The 19,811-nt window shown below is 55.8% G+C and overlaps 1 protein-coding gene across 1 annotated transcript in view; it reads left to right on the top strand.

Annotated features, from left to right (window-relative positions):
- MARK3 (microtubule affinity regulating kinase 3) overlaps positions 1 to 19,811 on the top strand; it is a 143,961-nt gene that overhangs the window by 46,556 nt on the left and 77,594 nt on the right. The window lies entirely within an intron of this gene.

The raw sequence follows: 19,811 nt of genomic DNA, 5'->3' as shown, positions 1-19,811 counted from the left end.
TCTCCTGGTACACTGGGGGCAGAGCCAGGATCAGCCCACTGACCCCCCAGGGTTCTCCTGGTACACTGGGGGCAGAGCCAGGATCAGCCCACTGACCCCCAGGGGTCTCCTGGTACACTGGGGGCAGAGCCAAGATCAGCCCACTGACCCCCAGGGGTCTCCTGATACACTGGGGGCAGAGCCAAGATCAGCCCACTGACCCCCGGGGTCTCCTGGTACACTGGGGGCAGAGCCAAGATCAGCCCACTGACCCCCAGGGTTCTCCTGGTACACTGGGGGCAGAGCCAAGATCAGCCCACTGACCCCCGGGCTTGGACCCCTTCTGCCTTCCCCCAAGGTTTCTCCTGAGGTGGCCCTGGAGCCCAGGCACAGGGCCTCTTAGGGTCACTTGCCCGGATGCGGACAGGCCCCACTGCCACCTGACCATGTGGCAGAGGCCTGGGCAGGAGCCGGGTGAGCTTGTGGCCTCTGCTGCCTCTTGCTGCTGTAACAGACATCCACAAACTTGATGACCACTCTGAAGGCGGATGCAGGACCTGTGGCAGGTGGCAGAAGGGCGGGGCTCACTGCTTCATCTCTCCCAGTTGTTCAAGGCCACACCATGTCCAGCTATGTGTGGCCTGCATCTTGAGGGCCAGCCACAGCCCAGTGATCCCCTCCTACCACCACGCCCCAGTACGCACTTCTGCCTTTCCAGCCCAGGTGTCCACTGAGAGAAACCCAGCCCTTCTCTATTTTAAGGTTAGATGGAAGCCAACCTTAATTCCACCTGCAGTTGTAAGTCCTGTTTGCAGTGGAACCTAATAGGGTCACACAGGCTCAGGGACCAGGGCGCAGACATATTTGGGGTAACCTCACCCCACCCACCACCACCTGTGGAGGCACCTCATCCCACCCTGGGGAAACATAGATCGGTCCAGGCTGGGACTCTGCTACCCCAAGGCCCGACTCCTCCCCTGGGCCCCAGGCTCCCTCCCCAGGTGAAAGGGGCCAGTTCAGATATGGCCATAACTGAGTGCCCCCACAGTCAGGCTGAGGGTGGTCCCAGGAGGACCTCCAGTGCAGCCTACCTCTTCCAGGTCCTGCCCAGTGCTGCCTTACCAAGCCATGCACACGGGTCTCTACATTTGTTGGATGTTGTTAATATTCCTAAGTGCTACTTTTGTGCATGTGCCCTCTGGACAGGATCTGGGATTTGATAGTTTGGTATTAAAGTTGAGTTCACAGATGGTTGTGGACTGGTTTCTCTGGGGAGCTGCGAGGTGAGCATGGGAACGGGTGGCGGGGGCAGGGGTGCTCAGCGCCTGGGGTGTGGGCACGCGGCTGCTTCCCAGACTGGGCTGTTGGGACTTAGGCTATGTTGGCTCGCCGGGAGGGCCCCGCCACGTGCCCTCCCTGTGACAGTGCTGCAGTGAGCATGCAGGTATGGACCCAGCAGGAACAGTGTGCTTTCTGGAAGGCAGGGAAGAGAAGAGTTCCCTTCCTCTCGGCATCTCGGACCCACCCCACTCCAAGGGAGGGGAGCCCCGGAGGAGCACGGGAGCTGGAGCCAGGAGACCTCTCCAGGACGCCCGCCTCAGTGCGCGGGAAGAAGGAGGTGAAGGGGCTGGGGTGGGGTGCCTTCCTGGAGCCCTGCGCTGCTGGGTGAGGCTCCTGTGGTATGGAGCCCACAGTGGGCATGGAATCCACCTGGCCCAGAGGTGCCCAGGAAGCAGAGGGAGGCCCTGCGACTTCCCCAGGACAACCTGGGACAGCTGAGCTTTTTCATGGTGTGGGAGGATGCAGTTCCTGCTAGGGGCGATACTGGGAGGCTTTAGGAGTTGCAGTCCCACTGATTGGGGCCCCAGACTTGAGGAGGTCCCTGGGCCAAACCTGGCACAGCCTGCAGATGAGGGAACAGCCTGGGAAGTGGGGGTGGTCTCAGGGAAACATGGGACCCTGTGGTGGAGTGGGGTGGCAGCTACTCCCCTGGGCCTCATGGGGAAGGACCCCTGGGGCTGTGGCTGCTGCTGGAGCAGAAAGGGGTGCTGGGGTGTGAGGGCTGGCTGTGCAGTCAGTGTGGCAAGGGCAGGGAGTTGACAAACTTGCAACCCGCTTCCTTGAGGGGTGAAGGACAAGGCACTTGGCCAGGTTTTACAGAGACCCCGGCCTGGCTGCCACTAGGAGCAGTGTGTTAAGCTGACACCTGTAAGGCTGGTATCCAACATGGGCGCCAGTTCCCGGCTGCTCCGCTTGTGCTCCTGCTAACACGCCTGGGAAAGAGGCAGAAGATGAACCAAGTGCTTGAGTGGTCCCTGCGCCCACGAGGGAGGCTGGAAAGAAGCTCCTGGCTGGGAGGGCAGGCAGAGGACCCTGAGGCCAAGTGAAGTTGGAGGAGTCTAGAGAGAGAGGAGGTGCCGAGACAGATGGAGTGCCTGGCAGTGTGACAGGTCGTATGTGAAGCACTTGCATGGTCCCCGAGGAGGGGGATCTGGCAACGTGGGTCACAGTGCCACTGTGCTGTGCCTGAGACAGTGGCAGGAAGTTGCTCTCAGAGTGGGTGGACCTTGCTGGGCAGGTGCCCTCCCCCTTTCCCTTCTTGTGCTGACGAAGCCCGGTACTACCCATGGTGGGGGGAGGCGGGGGATGCTGGGGATACATGATGGTGGCCATCAGCGACCATGGGCAGGACTGCACGTTTTCCTGCCGAACACCACGCATCCGTCCTCTTACCGCAGACCTGCCATCATGTCAGCCATTGTCAGCCATGCTGATGGGCTCTCAAGTTCAGCCCCAGCCCAAGGAGTCCCCTGTCCCCTGTCCCCTCCGACTGCCCTGTAATGCCAACCCCAGACACTGTGACTGTGGTACTGATACCATGCAATGGAAAGGGGCAGGAGGAGAGGGAGGCACCGGGGTGAGTCATGGCGGCACAGTGGGATAAGTCTGTGCTTCAGAAGGCTGCCCCAGGGTTCCCGTGCCAGCTTGCTGCCCACGTGCACCCTAGGAGTCGGCAGGCAATACTCCTCAGTCCTGCCACCTACACAGGGCATGTGCACGGAGTTCCGGGGAGTGCCCCCCGACTGTGCAGGCACCTGAGAGTAAGCCAACAGATGTACAGGCACCTCTCTGTCTCTGCCCTTTCAAATAAAAACAAACTTTAAAAAAAAAAAGAAATGGGCCCGGTATAGTAACCTAGTGGCTAAAGTGCCTTGCAGCGTATGCGTGCTGGTTTGTATCCTGGTTGCTCCACCTCCGTTCCACCCCTGCTGTGGCCTGGAAAAGCAGTGGAGACGGCCCAAAGCTTGGCATCCTGGACGCACGTGGGAGACCCAGAAGAAGCTCCTGGCTCTTGGCTTCGGATCAGCTCAGCTCTGGCTGTTGTGGCGACTTGGGGAGTGAACCTAGATGGAAGATCTTTCTTTCTGTCTCTCCTGCTCTCTGTAATTCTGACTTTTTAATAAAAATAAATCTTTAAAAAACAGAGAAAAATGGTTGACATATGCAAAAGTCAAATAGTGGAAGTGAGTTTTTTTTTAATCTATTCTGTATCTAGAAGAGTTACAGAGAGGAAGAGAAAATGAGTTCCCATCTGCTGGTCACTCCCAACTGGCCAGAGTGACCAAGGCTGGGCCACGCTGCAGCCTGGCTCTTCGTGGAGGGCTTCCGCTGAGTGCAGGGCCCAGGGACTTGGCCATCTTCCACCGCCTTTTCAGGTGTATTACAAGGGAGTTGGATGGGACTCAAGCTCCTGCTTGTATGAGATGCTGGCATTGTAGGCCAGAGGTTTAACACACCGTGCCACAACACTGGCCCCTGCTTTTTACATCTGTAAAAACTTATGTTTGTTTTGTCTGAAAAAGAGAAAATGATCTTCCATCTACCAGTTCACTCACCAAATGCCTTGGACCCCTGAGGCTGAACAGGCCAGAGCCAGGCACTCAGACTTCTGCCAGGCCCCTTGCTGGGTGGCAGGAATCCAGGGACACGGGCCGTCATCTGCTTTCCCACGGTGTCCTAGTAGGAAGCTGGATCGGAAGCAGAGACGGGACCTGAGCCTGGCAGTGTTCAACAGCCACGCTCAGCCAGCCCGCGGGTGCTGCAGGACCTGTCAGCGTCTCGTCCCCTGGCCAACTCTTGTGCACTCTGGAGAAGCACCAAGGCCTGTGGAGCAGAACCAGCAGGAAGCACAGAGGCCCAGGCACAGCGCCACGCCAGGTGCCCGTCCAGCGTCTGCTCCAGGCCGGGCGGTGCAGTGGACGACAGCAGGGCAGGGTCATGGGTGTAGAGCGTGCCCTCCCACAGGGACGAAGCCAAGGCAGTGCCTGCTCTGGACCGGCCTTTCCCAGCACCTCCCTGGGCTGTCTGCGTCCGGCCGAGGGGCCTTCCACGTCCCTGCCGCACAGAGCTGCATTGTTAAGTGCAGCCTCTGACTATCCCGTTCCTGATGGACCTTCAGGGAGTTTCCAGTGCCTGGCTGCACCTCCAAGTGACCTCTGTGGGACATGTGTCCCTGGTGTGGGTGCCAGAGGACAGAGCAGGAGGAGCCGTGAAGGGGTCGCCTTGCCTCATGGGGCCAGGTCCTCTAGGGGCTTGGCAGTGTGGTGACAGCACCTGAGTGACCGGTTCAGGGCAGGCCAGCGGGCGCAGGGTAGACAGCAGGGACAGTGGGCAGGGTCATAGGGACAGATGGAGGCTCTGGAAGCACACTCCCAAGGACACACAGGCAGGACTGACTGCATGCCATATCGATTACACGTCAATAAAGCTGTCGGGGACATTTTTTGTCCCATAGATTGTCCAAAAATGGATAGAACATTGCTTCTGGTTCTGGGAGAGTTGGGAGGGAACTGGCGGCTGTTGGTGTGGAGTCGGTGGGGTTCAGTTTCACAGTGCAGTGGCCCCCACAGGTGGCTGGGAGCACCAAGCCCTCTGCAGTCTGGGCTCTGGTTGTTCTGTCCACACACGCTGACAACAGAAGCAGGAACAGACGGACATCACTGATAAAGCAATAACATACTGTAACAAAAGTAAACTTACAAATTGTTCATTTCTAGAATTTTCCATCATCAGATCACAAGGTTTTTGTTTTGTTTTGATTGATTTCTTTGAAAGGCAGAACAATAGATGGAGACACAGAGAAAAATCTTCCATCTGCTGGTTCATTCCCCAAATGTCGGTAATGGCCAAAGCCAGGAACCTTTTCTGGGTCTCCCACGTGGGTGCAGGGTCCCAGGTACATGGACCACCCTCTGCTGCCCTCCCAGGTGTGTTGGCAGGGAGTTGCGTCAGATGTGGACCCTGTGCTCGAGTGGGGTGCCAGTGCTGCAGGCAGCAGCTTCACCCGCTGTGCCACAGTGCCAGCCCCCGACCGCAGCATCAGTGAAGCCATGGAAGTGGTGCTCAGGCGGAGGTGGCCTGTCTGAGGAGCCGTGCTGTGCTGTCTCCGGGGGAAGTCAGACAATCCCAGGTGCTTTTTGTTCAGCTTTTACTAAGATACCATTAATTTCTTATCCTTTTTATCTCAGTAAACTTTCCTTTTAATTTGCTTTGTATTTATCTGCCTTTTATCTGTAAGAGGCAGAAACAAAAGGTCTGTTAACTCACTCGCACAGCCGGGCAGAGGCCAGGAGCCAGGAGTTCAGGCCCGAGCCTCCCCATGGCTGGAGGGCGCGAGTGTGCAGCAGGAAGCTGGCTACAAAGCACAGTGGACTTGAACCCAGAGGTTCCCGTGCGTGATGTGGCATCCCAGGGCCCTCCCGGCGCTGTTCCTACGAGCCAGTTCTGAAGACTGTCAGAGCCGGGCCTTAAAAATGAGGCCACAGGGCCAGCACAATAGCCCAGTGACAAAAGTCCTTACCTTGAGCGTGATGAGATCCCATATGGGCTCCAGCTCTAATCCTGGCAGCTCCACTTCCCATCCAGCTCCCTGCCTGTGGCCTGGGAAAGTGGTCGAGGACGGCCCAAAGCCTTGGGACCCTGCACCCGTGTGGGAAACTCAGAAGAGGCTCCTGGCTTCAAATTGGCTCAGCTCCAGCCATTGCGGTCACTTGGAGAGTGAACCATTGGATGGAAGATCTTCCTCTCTGTTCTCTTCTCTGTATGTCTGACTTTCTAATAAAAAATAAATAGGTGGGCCCAGCGGCGTGGCCTAGCGGCTAAAGTCCTCGCCTTGAAAGCCCCGGGATCCCATATGGGCTCCGGTTCTAATCCCGGCAGCTCCACTTCCCATCCAGCTCCCTGCTTGTGGCCTGGGAAAGCAGTCGAGGACGGCCCAATGCATTGGGAGCCTGCACCCACGTGGGAGACCCGGAAGAGGTTCCAGGTTCCCGGCTTCGGATCGGCGCGTACCGGCCCGTTGCAGCTCACTTGGGGAGTGAAACATCGGATGGAAGATCTTCCTCTCTGTCTCTCCTCCTCTCTGTATATCCGGCTTTCCAATAACAATAAAATCTTTAAAAGAAAAAATAAATAAAATAAATAAAAAATAAATAGGGCCCGTCGCAAAGACCTAGCGGCTAAAGTCCTCACCTTGAACGCATCGGGATCCCATATGGGCGCCGGTTCTAATCCCGGCAGCTCCACTTCCCATCCAGCTCCCTGCTTGTGGCCTGGGAAAGCAGTCGAGGACGGCCCAAAGCCTTGGAACCCTGCACCCGTGCGGGAGACCTGGAAGAGGTTACTGGTTCCCGGCTTCGGATCAGCGCAGCACCTGGCTGTTGCGGTCACTTGGGAAATGAATCATTGGACGGAAGATTTTCCTCTTTGTCTCTCCTCTCTGTATATCTGCCTTTGTAATAAAAATAAATAAATCTTAAAAAAATAAATAAATCTTTTTAAAAAATGAGGATACAGAGGCCTGCACTGTGGTGTAGCACATCAAATTGCCCTCTGCGATGTCAACATCCCATGGGGACCCCGGGTCTAATCCCGGCAGCCCCACTTCCCATCCAGCTCCCTGCCCGTGGCCTGTGGAAGCAGTCGAGGACGGCCCATGGGACACTGCACCAATGTGGAAGACCTGGAAGACACTCCTGGCTCCTGTCTTTGCATCGGCTCAGATCTGGCTGCTGCAGCCATTGGGGAGTGAACCAGTGTATGGAAGACCTTTTTTTAAATCTGCCTTTCCATTAAAAATAAATAAATCTCAAAAAAGAAAAATCTGTCCATGTGGAAAGTTGGGATTTGTTCTGTTTCTCGTGGGTGGTGCTGCCTGGTGGAGGTGTCAGGGTCATTGTTGGTCTCAGAGTCCACGGAAACCTCTCAGAGGCACCTGGCGGGCTCATGCCTCACAGGTGAGGGAGAGGGAGGGCGTGTCAGACAGACAATGGGACAAAGCTGAGCGGTCAGCTGTATATCAGAGATTGGAAACTCCCAGAACAGGACAGACAGGAAGTAGACATTCTAGTTCCCTTTTTTTTTTTTATAAGATTATTTGTTCATTTGAAAGGTAGATTTAGAGCATGAGACAAATTTTCCATTAGGTGCTTCACACTCCACATGGCCACAGTGGCTGGACCAGGCCAAAGCCAGGAGCCAGGAGTTCCGTAGGTCTCCCACAGGTGGCGGGTGCCCACGGACTTGGGCCATCTCACATTCCTTTCCCAGTCACACTAGCAGGGAGCTGGATGGGAAGCAGAGCAGGCGGGACTGGAACCAGTGCTCTGTGGGGTCCTGGTGCTGTTGCTGGTGGCTTAGCCCGCTGGTTACCAGAGAAACAACCATTGCACTCCACAGTGGGGTCACAGAGTGAGGCAGGACTATGCTCCGTCACTCACAAGACGTTATGGGATGAACACAAACTCACGGAGTAAAACCCACGACGGGCACCACACACAGCGTGCCCTGGAGGCTGGGAGCCACCCGGGCACGGGACCTGTGGGGGAGGGGCATGGGTTACCACCAGCCCTCCTGTCTCTGCCTTCACGACGGCTGGGATGGAGAGCGAGTCTTAGCTCTTCAGGTCTGTGAGGATGAAAGCATAGCAAGAAGCTGCTTACCCACACACTTCGCTGTTCGTCATCTTTATACTGCATTAACTTTGGACATGGTCTGTAATGAAATGCTTTTTGAAATTGGAAAACTTTTTTTTAAAAAAAGAGAGATTTATTTAATTGAAAAAGAGTGAGGTCAGTCTTCCAGAGACAGGTGGCTGCAACAGCCAGGTCTGGGGCACTGAGCCAGGCATGCCAGCCAAGCACGCCAGCCAAGTGTGCCACGGTGGCAGACAGCAGCACCTGGACCATGTGCGTGGGTGCCCTAGCAGGGCTGGGCTGGAGGGAGGGTTGGGGACTGCAGCCTCTGCCATCAGCAGCTTCACTCACTGTACCAGCACGGAAGTCTCTAGAAAATAAACTTCAAACACACAGAGTTCGTGTAACAGACGCCTGTGCTTTCAGAGAGCGACCCCGCAGAGGATTGCACTTGAAAAGCTCGCAGTGGCAAGAGGTATGGGTGGCGCCCTGAGGGCAGGGCTGGCACAGCTCCCGGTGGGATTGGTCAGCTCTCCGTCAGTTATCCGTGAAAGCTTTGGCCAGGTCAAGGTTTGGGTCAGTGGGCAAGCTAAGCAGCAGCCCAGGCCTGCAGCTGCCTGGAGCAGACCCCAGACTGGGGCCCCTGGGCCTTCCTCTCTTCCCAATGCCCCTGTGCTGCCCACTCTCTGCCCTGTTCTTTGGGCTGAGGCAGACAGGTAGGAAGCTGTCCCAGGAGAGAGGGGGCCTGGGGCAGCAGGGGCAACTTGGGGGCTCTGGTCCGGGGACACACCTGTTGCTCAGGGCTGCGACCTGGTGACCTGATGCTGCCAGGGACATTTCTACATTATCCTCAGAAGTCAGCAGCGCTGAACCCAAGGAAAGGGGGCCAGGAGGCTGGCAGGAGAGAGGGGGCCCGTAGGAGCCTGGGACAAGGAGACAGGCCTGGGCTCCAGGGCAGGGATGCTGGCTCAGCCATGTTTAACCCACAAATCACCGCCCCGAACTCAGCTGGCAAGGCAGGCGCCCTTCCAAAGTGGCCCTAGCCTGGTCACCAGGCTCCAGCCCCAGAACCGCGGACACAGTACAACGGCCCCAGCCAGTCCTTTCTGAGCCACCTGGCACAGGGGTCGCCATCCCAGCAATGTCCTGGGGCTCCTAGGCCCCAAGGTCTTCACCCCCGCCCACCTTGCTCTCCTGACATCCCCGCTCCTTCTCCTCAGAGAGTGGCGCCTCAAGTGAGGCTGACAGGAAGCTGGTTGCCTCCCGTTCTGTGGCCTGGCTGGGCACACACCAACATGGCACTTCTAACCAGTGGTTATTTCTACACGATTATTAAGATGCAGAGTGACGAGATGCAGGGAGACAGAGGGACAAAGGCAGGGAGCTGAAGGCTGCAGGTTCACCCATGCGTGGAAGGCTCCACGAGGGCAACGAGTGGCTGTGCCAGCCGAGGGGTCCCTGCGCAGGCCCTCCAGGAAGCCAGCAGGTGCAGGACCCTGCTCCAGTACTTAATGCTGTGAAACCCCTAAGGACAGGGTGGACGTAACTTTCGAGAACATGCTACGAGTCCCCTGGGGGCCCCAGCGAGTCTCTGGGAGCCTGGGGGCCACTCAGGGCTCCGGCCTCGCAGGGTACCCTCCCCAGGGCTGTTCCAGACCAAGTTCACCATGGGGCAGCCTCACGGGGGTGGGGGGGCTCTCACAGACGCGTATCAGCCAGGCCTGGCAAACTTTGGGGTCTGGCGCCCTCTGGTGGGAGCAGAGTATCCGACAGACGGCACTCCCAGCCCCAAAAGGCCTGGACGGGGGACAGGCCTGGGGTGTCCCACCAACACCCAGGAGCAAAGAGCCCTGAAGAAAGCAGCCCCCACCAGAGCCTTGGCAAGAGTGGCGACAGTTCCACCTACCACTGCCAAGACTGCAGAGCCATGCAAGGGGCTGAGTGCTCACCCAATCCCCCACACTCACCTGTGCCGGAGCCCTTACTGCGGTGGCCAGGTCTGCAGCGGGAAATGACCAGCTTCACGGGCTGGCTTGCTGCCGGCACACAGGCGTGAGCTCGCAGGGGGCAGACCTGGACAGCAGCACTGACCCCACACAGCTCTCGGAAGAACACACAGGGTCGGATATCCCTGGCCTGGGAGCTTGCAGCATCCTTGGACGTGGGACCTCCACGTGCAGGACAAAACAAGGAATATGTCTGAGCCCATAAAATTTCAGGACGCTTTCTTTTTCTTTATCTATTTCTTCCTTTATCCTTTCTTTCTTTCTTTCAAGATGTATTTATTTTTTTTTTTTAAACATCGATTTATTTTTGGGCCCGCGGCGTGGTCTAGCAGCCAAAGTCCTCGCCTTGAATGCGCCAGGATCCCATATGGACGCCGGTTCTAATCCCGGCAGCTCCACTTCCCATCCAGCTCCCTGCTTGTGGCCTGGGAAAGCAGTCGAGGACGGCCCAAAGCCTTGGGAGCCTGCACCCGTGTGGGAGACCTGGGAGAGGCTCTGGGCTCCTGGTTCCAGGTTCCCGGCTTTGGATCAGTGCAGCACCCGGCTGTTGCCACTTGGGGAGTGAATCATTGGACAGAAGATCTTCCTTTCTGTCTTTCCTCCTCTCTGTATATCTGACTTTGCAATAAAAATAAATCGATCTGAGGCCAGGATCCAGGAACTTCCTCTCGGTCTCCCACACGGATGCAGGGTCCCAAAGCTTTGGGCCGTCCTCGACTGCTTTCCCAGGCCACAGGTAGGGAGCTGGATGGGAGGCAGGGCAGCTGGGATTAGAAACAGTGTCCATACGGGATCCTGGCGTGTTCCAGGCAAAGACTTTAGCCACTAGGCCACGCCGCTGGGCCCAAAGATGTATTTAATTGCATTGAAAAGGCAGATGTACAGAGAGGAGAGAGAGAGAAAGATCTTCCATATGCTGGTTCATTCCCCAAGTGGCCTTCAAGGCTGCAGCTGAGCCCATCCAAAGCCAGGAGCTTTTTCTGGGTCTCCCATGCAGGTACAGAGTCCCAGTGACCTGGACCGTCCTCTGCTGCTTTCTCAGGCTGGGTAGAAGTGGAGCAGCCAAGACACAAACCAGTGATATGGGATCCTGGCGCTTACAAGCAGAGGAGTAGCCTGTTGAGCCATCACACTGACCCAAGGACACTTTCAAACAATTGACTGGGCACCCCAGCAAGTGGGACTGGTATTTCACAAATCAGTAATTTTTAACAAGACACTTGCCAGCTTAGAGTGGACAGTTTTGTTTGTTTTTCCAAGACACAGGAATGGGTGCTAACCACATCAGAGATGAAGACTGTGCAGGCCTCCAGCTCCATCTTCTGCAGGCACACTGCATCCCCTGGCAAGATTCTGTGGGCATGCCACTTCCTCCGGCAAGCTTCCACTCCTGTGGGCACTGCCAGGGAGAAGCATGGCCGCCCACAAGGGGCGAGCCTTCAGTTCAGACATTGCCTGGGGACTCCCAGATCCCGTATCAAGGGGGCTGGACTCACTCTAGCCTCACTCCCTGCTAGTCCACACCCTGGGAGGGAGCAGGTGGGGGCTCCAGTAGCTAGGTCCCTGCTACGCCAGGAGACCCAGGATGGCCCTCGTCAGGGAGGGAGAAGCTCCATGTGTGGGCTCCCGAGGCGGGAGCTGTGGCGAGGACAGCCGCTGGCTCCTGGCACAGTCTCTGTCTTAAACTCTCTTGAGGCAGTGGCTGCAGCCTGAGGCTGGGGCTGGGACTCAGGGCAGCTGTCCCGGGTGACACCCAGCGGCCTGGAGGCTCCGCAGAGCCTGGAACAGAAGCTGTTGTTTCCTGCCAGCGAGTCAGGAAGGACCCTGCCAGGGCGGCCTCACGGATTTCCTGCGGATGTCAGTGTGCGGGGAGCTGCTGTGAACACCAAAGGGCACTCGGCCCCCGAAGCCAGCGGGGCTCCCAGCCACCTACAACTCAGCGACAACCAGGAACGGGACATGCCAGAAGGGGCTGCTGGAATTCCTGTCCTCAGTGTGCCGGCTGCCGGCAGGCTTCCTGGGGTGCAAGAATGTGCTTGAATGCTCCCCAAGTTCCTCCCGCGACCTCACCCCACTACCTGCCCACCTTCCTGCTGTGGGCCCACGGTTGCCGGGGATTCCTCTCCTGTGTGGGGGCTGAGGGAACAGCAAGTGCATGGCTATGTTACCTTCGACACCTTCCCACACTGTTAGATCCACCAATCACCAGGTAAGGAACACATCAGCTGAATAATAGAAAAAGAATTCCGATGGCTTGTATTTCAGGGAACCATGGTCACGAGGTTGACTTCCCGATGCAGCGAAAAGGCAGACCAAGCTGCAAAGGAAAGAAAAAAAACCAGAAAGCGCCACGCAACGGGGTTTAAACTCCTCTTGACTGGGAAACTGAAGCAGGTGTCATTCCTACAGTGGTCCATTTCCCTGCCTGGGAACAAGCTCCGCCCTCCTCTGGTTACCATGGTAACCTCTTGTAGAGTAACCTGGGGCAGGGATCAGCTTGTGGTATGGCAGGTGAAGCCACTTCCTGTGATGCCACATGAGGCTCCTGGGAGCAGGCCCAGATGCCGCTGCTGAGCTGTGAGCCTCGGCTTGCCATGGCTGCTGCCAGCCAGGGCCGCAGGTGTGCAGGCACTGACCCAGGCCTGGCCCTCAGAGGCCGGCAGCGTTCCGGCGCTCACCTCCACTTCAGGGACTGTGCTCTGACCGGCGAGGTCCGTGGAGACCTGCTGCCCCTCCAGGAGCCAGGCCGGGTCTACAGGGCAGCCGTCCGGCCCAGGAGCACGTTCTGGTGCTCTCTCCCCTGGGCCTTTTTCGGAGACCCGTCTGCCCAGCTCATGCCCAGCCCACCAGAGTGGCTGACTGGACACAGGGCACAAAGGCTCGAGCATTCAGATGCTGGCACAGTGCGATGGTCACCAGGAAACTGACCACAGACACAGAAACAGACACAGAAACATTCGAAAAGTTGCATCAGCCCCGGGCACTGGCCTACAGTGTACAGCCAAGAAGGAGGGGTTCGGGGGAGACGGGCATCCCACATCTTACCATGAAAGCATCAGGGGGCAAGTTCAGGGAGAGGTGTCAGGCAGGAGGAATGTGGCTGGGGAGACCCCAGCCGTGGCCCAGGGAGAGGCCAGTCCCAGGAGGTCCCTCAGAGGAACCCCGCCAGCAGGAGCAGCAGGACAAGGGAACAGAACCCGGGACCCTGGGAGAAGCGGTGTGGAGGGCCCTGGCTTCAGCCTTCGATTGGAAACCCAGAATACACCTGAGGGTGCGTCTTCCAGGATTACAAATAAACAAACTGACAAAATAAATGACCTCAGACTGCAGGCAGGGTGGCAGCACTATGGCCCAGCAGCTTAATTACCATCTGCAATGCAGGCATCCCGTATTGGAACATGTGACCAAGTCCTTGCTTCCCATCCAGCCTGCTGCTAAGGCTCCTGGGACAACAGCAGAAGGTGGCCAAAGTGCTTGGGAATCTGCCCCGCCTACCCTGGCCATTGTTACTATTTGGGGAGTGAATCAGTCAATGGAAGGCCTCTCTCATTCTGCCTTTCAAAGACATAATCTTAAAAAAAAAAAAAAATGCCAGGTGTGATAGGGTAGCTGTTCAAGTCCTCAGCTTGAACTAGCTAGGATCCCATATGGGCGCCGGTTCTAATCCCAGCAGCCCTGCTTCCCATCCAGCTCCCTGCCTGTGGCCTGGAAAAGCAGTCGAGGATGGCCCAAAGCCTTGGGACCCTGCACCCGCATGTGGGAGACCCGGAAGAAGCTCCTGGCTCCTGGCTTCGGATTGGCTCAGCTCTGGCCATTGCAGCCACTTGGGGAGTGAATCAATGGAGGGAAGACCTTCCTCTCTGTTTCTCCTCTTCTCTGTATATCTGACTTGCCAATAAAAGAAAATAAATCTTGGGCCCAGCGGCGTGGCCTAGCGGCTAAAGTCCTCGCCTTGAACGCCCCGGGATAGCATCCAGCTCCCTGCTTGTGGCCTGGGAAAGCAGTCGAGGACGGCCCAAAGCCTTGGGACCCTGCACCCACGTGGGAGACCCGGAAGAGGTTCCAGGTTCCCGGCTTCGGATCGGCGCGCATCGGCCCGTTGCGGCTCACTTGGGGAGTGAATCATCGGATGGAAGATCTTCCTCTCTGTCTCTCCTCCTCTCTGTATATCTGACTTTGTAATAAAATAAATAAATCTTTTAAAAAAAAAGTAAATAAATCATGGGCTCGGCGGCGTGGCCTAGTGGCTAAGGTCCTCGCCTTGATCCCATGTGGCTGCTGGTTCTAATCCCGGCAGCTCCACTTCCTCTCTATCTCTCCTCCTCTCAGTATATCTGACTTTGTAATGAAAATAAAATAAATCTTAAAAAAAAAAAAAGTAAATAAATCTTAAACAAACACACAGAAAAACGCTCAACAGAACAGGATAGGCAACAGCAGGGTCGGACCCTAGGTAACCTGGACTAAGTGGGAACAGTGCCTCAGGGTGACCCACACACTGTGAGGAGTGGGTGCTAGTGACCTGGGAGCTCTCGGGCCGCCTCGCCAGGCTGCTGCTCTAAGGAGCTGGGCTTCCTGAATACAGCCCACCCAAATGGATTTTTCCTGCAGCGTTGGCATGGCTTGTCCCAGGGGACTTGCGCGGGCGCCCTCTATGGGTCCAGTCCCTTTTCAGCCCATTTGTTTTCATTATGCTTCAATGTGTGTCCCCGCCCCCAGTAACCAGAGGTCACGTCCTGCCCGGGGCTGTGGGAGTTCTGGTGTGCAGGGACCCGGCCCCAGCCCCGGGGTGTTAACAGGCGGCTCTCCTGCTCAGGCAGGGCCTCGCGGGGCTGGGTCTCCCTGGACAGAGGCGTTCCATCCCTGGGGGGTGGCGATGTCCTGCGCAACTCCTGGGGACTTGCCAGCAGATGGAGATCCTGTCTCTGTGGCTCTGCTTTCCAAACCAACTTACCCTCTAGCTGGCACACAATGTGCCTAGTAAAATTTCTGATGAGAAGTACTGGGGGCTGGTAAAATGAAATTAAATTTATTTGTGCTTCTTGAAAAAAGATTCAAACTCAGACTTGGCAGGATATGTTACTGGCAGGGAGAAGGGGCGACCCAGCTGTTTCTAGGCAGCAGTGAGGCACCGTGTGAGGCTGCCGCCGCTTGGTCACATTTTATTCCCTGAAACGTCCAGGTTGGGTTTCCTGCAGCCCTTCCAGAGCTGAGCACCTGGAGCAGATGTAAGCAGAAAGGAGTGAGCCACTGGCCAGACACGCCCACTGCTATCTCGCTGGTGCCATTGACCTGTCACCAAGCTCGCTGAGGGAGGAGCTCCCTGCCCTTTGGGTCCTGCCTAATGCTGAATCATGTTCATGGCTTAAGCTTTTTCCTTTTCCTAATCCTTTTTATAAGATTTGTTTATTTTTATTACAGAGTCAGATATACAGAGAGAAGGAGAGACAGAAAGATCTTCTGTCCGATGATTCACTCCCTAAGTGAACACAATGGCCAGTGCTGTGCCAATCCGATGCCAGGAGCCCAGAGCCTCTCCCAGGTCTCCCACACGGGTGCAGGGTCCCAAGGCTTTGGGCCGTCCTCGACTGCTTTCCCAGGCCACAAGCAGGGAGCTGGATGGGAAGTGGAGCTGCCGGGATTAGAACCGGCACCCATATGGGATCCCAGCACGTTCAAGGCGAGGACTTTAGCCACTAGGCCACCGCGCTGGACACAAATAAATGTATTTTTAAATTAGATTGTACATACTTATGTGAAGTTTCTTCTCTCTCGTGTTTTTCCACAATTTTCAAATTAAAATCTTTCTTGGAGAAAGGAGATAATTTTACTTTCTAGCTTCCTAACTCTGTGACGTTTAAAAAGCCATTTTAGCATGTTGAGCTATTATTATCCTGTGCAGTAGGATTAGCAAAAGGAGGGCCCAGCACCGTGGCCTAGCGGCTAAACTCCTCACCTTGAACACACTGGGATCCCATATCGGCACCAGTTCTAACCTCGGCTGCTTCACTTCCCATCCAGCTCCCTGCCTGTGGCCTGGGAAAGCAGTCGAGGACGGCCCAAAGCCTTGGGACCCTGCACCCGTGTGGGAGACCTGGAAGAGGCTCTGGGCTCCTGGTTTTGGATTGGCACAGCTCCAGCCGCTGCGGTCACTTAGGGAGTGAATCATTGGACAGAAGATCTTTCTCTCTCTCTCCTCCTCTGTGTATATCTGAGTTTGTAATAAAAAAAATAAATATTTATAAAAAAGAAAGAAACAGAGCAGCTGTGTCTCGAATAGCCGGGCCAGTGTCTTGAATAGCGGCTTAATTCACTAAACCACAACACCAGCCCCTAAATATTTGGGCGCTAGCACGACGGCTCAATTGGCTAATCCTGCACCTGCAAGTGCTAGTATCGTATATGGACACTGGTTCACGTCCTAACTAGCCCATTTCTCTTCCAGCTCCCTGCTTGTGGCCTGGAAGCAACGGAGCATGCTGCAAAGGACCCTGCATCCGCATGGGAGATCCACAAATCCCCTAGCTCTCGGTTCCTAATAGACTCAGCTCTGGCCATTACAGCCATGTGGGGAATTTTGGGTGAAAGAGCTTTTTCTCTGTAAATCTGCCTTTCTGATAAAAACAAACCTTTTAGACAATGAGGATTTTTGAAAACTTGCAAGCTTGAGAGGATAAAGGCCTCAGGAGGCAGGGTGCCAGGACACGGCCCCTTAAGTGGGCACTGAATTGCTGGACAAGTGGTCTCTTAGGCCACCAGCCAGTTCAGCTGGAGGGGGCGGCTGAAGCCGAGTGACACCTCTAAGCCACTGGAGAGCCGATGCGGTCACCTTGACACCTGCACACGCACCAGGTCCTCACGAACACCTGCCGGGTCCCTCCTTTACCACCTCAGCAGGCCGACCTGTGAGGAGATCAGAGTCCTGCGAGGCACAGGCCCTGAGGGGAGGCGGGGTTGTGCAACGAGCTTGGCGTCAGACACGCTGGAGTCCACACGCTGCCTGCGCTTATTAGACAGGAAACTTCGAGGAGCTGCTTCCCCTTCTCGAGTCCCTCCTCACCCATAAAGTGGGCATAACAACACCCTGAGACAGCAGGGACTCACGGGGCTGCCGTCCAGCGGGGCTGTGCAGACCTGGAGGGAGAGGCTGCGCCTGGCAGTGTTCAAGGGAGCTTTAGACACCCCACAAATCAGGCTGTAAATCCTAGCTCTGCAGAACACCAGCTGTGTGAGGAGGGCTTCCGAAAGGCTGTGAGAGACTGCAATTCCAAGATCAGTTTTTTTTTAAAGATTTATTTATTTTATTACAAAGTCAGATATACAGAGAGGAGGAGAGACAGAGAGGAAGATCTTCCATCTGATGATTCACTCCCCAAGTGAGCCGCAACGGGCCGGTGCGCGCCGATCTGAAGCCGGGAACCTGGAACCTCTTCCGGGCCCAAGATCAGTTTTTTAATTTTAAAGATTTATTTATTTGGGCCCAGCAGCGTGGCCTAGTGGCTAAAGTCCTCACCTTGAACACCACAGGTCCGGCGCCAGTTCTAATCCCGGCAGCTCCACTTCCTTCTAGCTCCTTGCTTGTGGTCTGGGAAAGCAGTCGAGGACGGCCCAAAGCCTTGGGACCCTGCACCCACGTGGGAGACCTGGAGGAAGTTCCTGGCTCCTGGCTTCAGATCGGCATATCACCGGCCATTGAGGTCACTTGGGGAGTGAGTCATCAGACAGAAGATCTTCCTCTCTGTCTCTCCTCTCTGTATATCTGCCTTTCCAATAAAAATAAATAAGTCTTTTTTGAAAAGATTTATTTATTTTTATTGGAAATTCAATTTAAAGAGAGGAAAGACAGAAAGATTGTCCATCTGTTGGTTCACCTGTCCCTGACTGCTTTGCCAGGCCACAGCAGGGAGCTGGAAGGGAAGTGGAGCAGCCAGGACACAAACCAGTCCCCACATGTGATCCCAGTGGCTGCAAGGCAAGGACTTTAGCCACCAGACTATTGCAGCCAGGCCCCCAAGATCAGTTTACTTAGCCACACACACAACACGCGACCTGGAATCTGAGTGTACCAAGGGGTCTCCCAACAGTCCAGGAACGGCATACTGCGGGCAGAACTGCGCCTGCTTTCTAGACTGTTCCTGTGCCGCAATAAACTTAATCAAAAAGTTCCATGACTTTTCTAAATTGCTCTCTGCTGACCTTTGGTAAGTTGCTCAATTTTTTCCACTACCTTTGTTTGCACATTTGTGAGATGGGAGGTCTAGGCTGTGAGTAAGAGAAGGCAAAGAACTCGGTAAATGCCGTAGCTGGGTAAGCACTGAAAACCCAGTGTAAGAAGAATCTGACATGACATCCCTCAGTGGGACACACACCCAAAGTTAAAATTAGTGCCAACTATTCAAAACTGGGCCATAGTAAAAGAAAAAATCCCTTTGTATTTGGCTGTTTAGAATTTTGTTTCTGGTGTCTCTCCTCCCCCTTTGGGGAGGCACCCCACTTCCTGGCTTTCTCCCAGGAGGTGCTGTCCCTTCCTTCTCCCTTCCCTGCTCACCTGGTCCTTTCACAAATTAACTTTCCTGTCTGCAACACAAGCCTCTCATGTCAGCCCAAGTTTCACACCCCTATTTTCCAGAAGTTTCTGAAATAATGGTCATTTGCGTGTGGCCCAGCAAAACTCCAATGTGTCTCTGCTGGTAAGTCATGCTCCCTCCACGGGCCGCATTCTGGGGAGGCTTGTGACTGATGTATACCCACGCAGGGCGTCTGACCCTGGAAGGTCCCACACTGCCGTGAGGCGCACACCACTTCATTGCCACTGCCAAGGGCTGTCCTGCTCTCCAAGCACAGCATCCGTTTTCAAACAGTTGGCAAAGCCCACAGGTCAGCAGGGTAATAACCCTGGGCTTGATGTAAAACAACCAGCAATCTTCTGACTTGAACTTTCTCGCAAATCCACGGGTGTCAAAGGGCAAGACCTCAGAAGCCTGTGCTGACCACACCTGCCATCTGGTCCAAGTTCAGAGCTGAGGAGCCAGGCCACAGGCAGCGGGCAGGGAGGTGATCTGGGGGATGGGGTGTGTGTGTGACCTGGAGGATGGGGTGGGGTGTGTGTGTGTGACCTGGGGGATGGGGTGTGTGTGTGTGACCTGGGGGACGGGGTGTGTGTGTGTGTGTGTGTAACCTGGGGGATGGGGGGTGTGTGTGTGACCTGAGGGATGGTGTGTGTGTGTGTGTGTGTGTGACCTGGGGGTGGGGATGGTGTGTGTGTGTGACCTGGGGGATGGGGTGTGTGTGTGTGTGTGTGACCTGGGGGATGGGGTGTGTGTGTGTGTGACCTGGGGGATGGGGTGTGTGTGTGTGTGTGACCTGGGGGATGGTGTGTGTGTGTGTGTGTGACCTGGGGGATGGGGTGTGTGTGTGTGTGTGTGACCTGGGGGATGGGGTGTGTGTGTGTGTGTGTGTGACCTGGGGGATGGGGTGTGTGTGTGTGTGTGTGACCTGGGGGATGGGGTGTGTGTGTGTGTGTGTGTGACCTGGGGGATGGGGTGTGTGTGTGTGTGTGTGTGACCTGGGGGATGGGGTGTGTGTGTTTGTGTGTGTGTGACCTGGGGGATGGTGTGTGTGTGTGTGTGTGTGACCTGGGGGATGGTGTGTGTGTGTGTGTGTGTGTGTGTGACCTGGGGGATGGGGTGTGTGTGTTTGTGTGTGTGTGACCTGGGGGATGGTGTGTGTGTGTGTGTGTGTGACCTGGGGGATGGTGTGTGTGTGTGTGTGTGTGTGTGACCTGGGGGATGGGGTGTGTGTGTGTGTGTCCTGGGGAATGGGGTGTATGTGTGTGTGTGTGTGTGACCTGGGG

This window comes from Ochotona princeps, chromosome 26 (genome assembly GCF_030435755.1).
Source record: "Ochotona princeps isolate mOchPri1 chromosome 26, mOchPri1.hap1, whole genome shotgun sequence".
Lineage (NCBI taxonomy): Eukaryota > Metazoa > Chordata > Mammalia > Lagomorpha > Ochotonidae > Ochotona > Ochotona princeps.
Note: the sequence above shows the minus strand (reverse complement) of the source record. Positions and strands in the feature narration are given on the sequence as shown.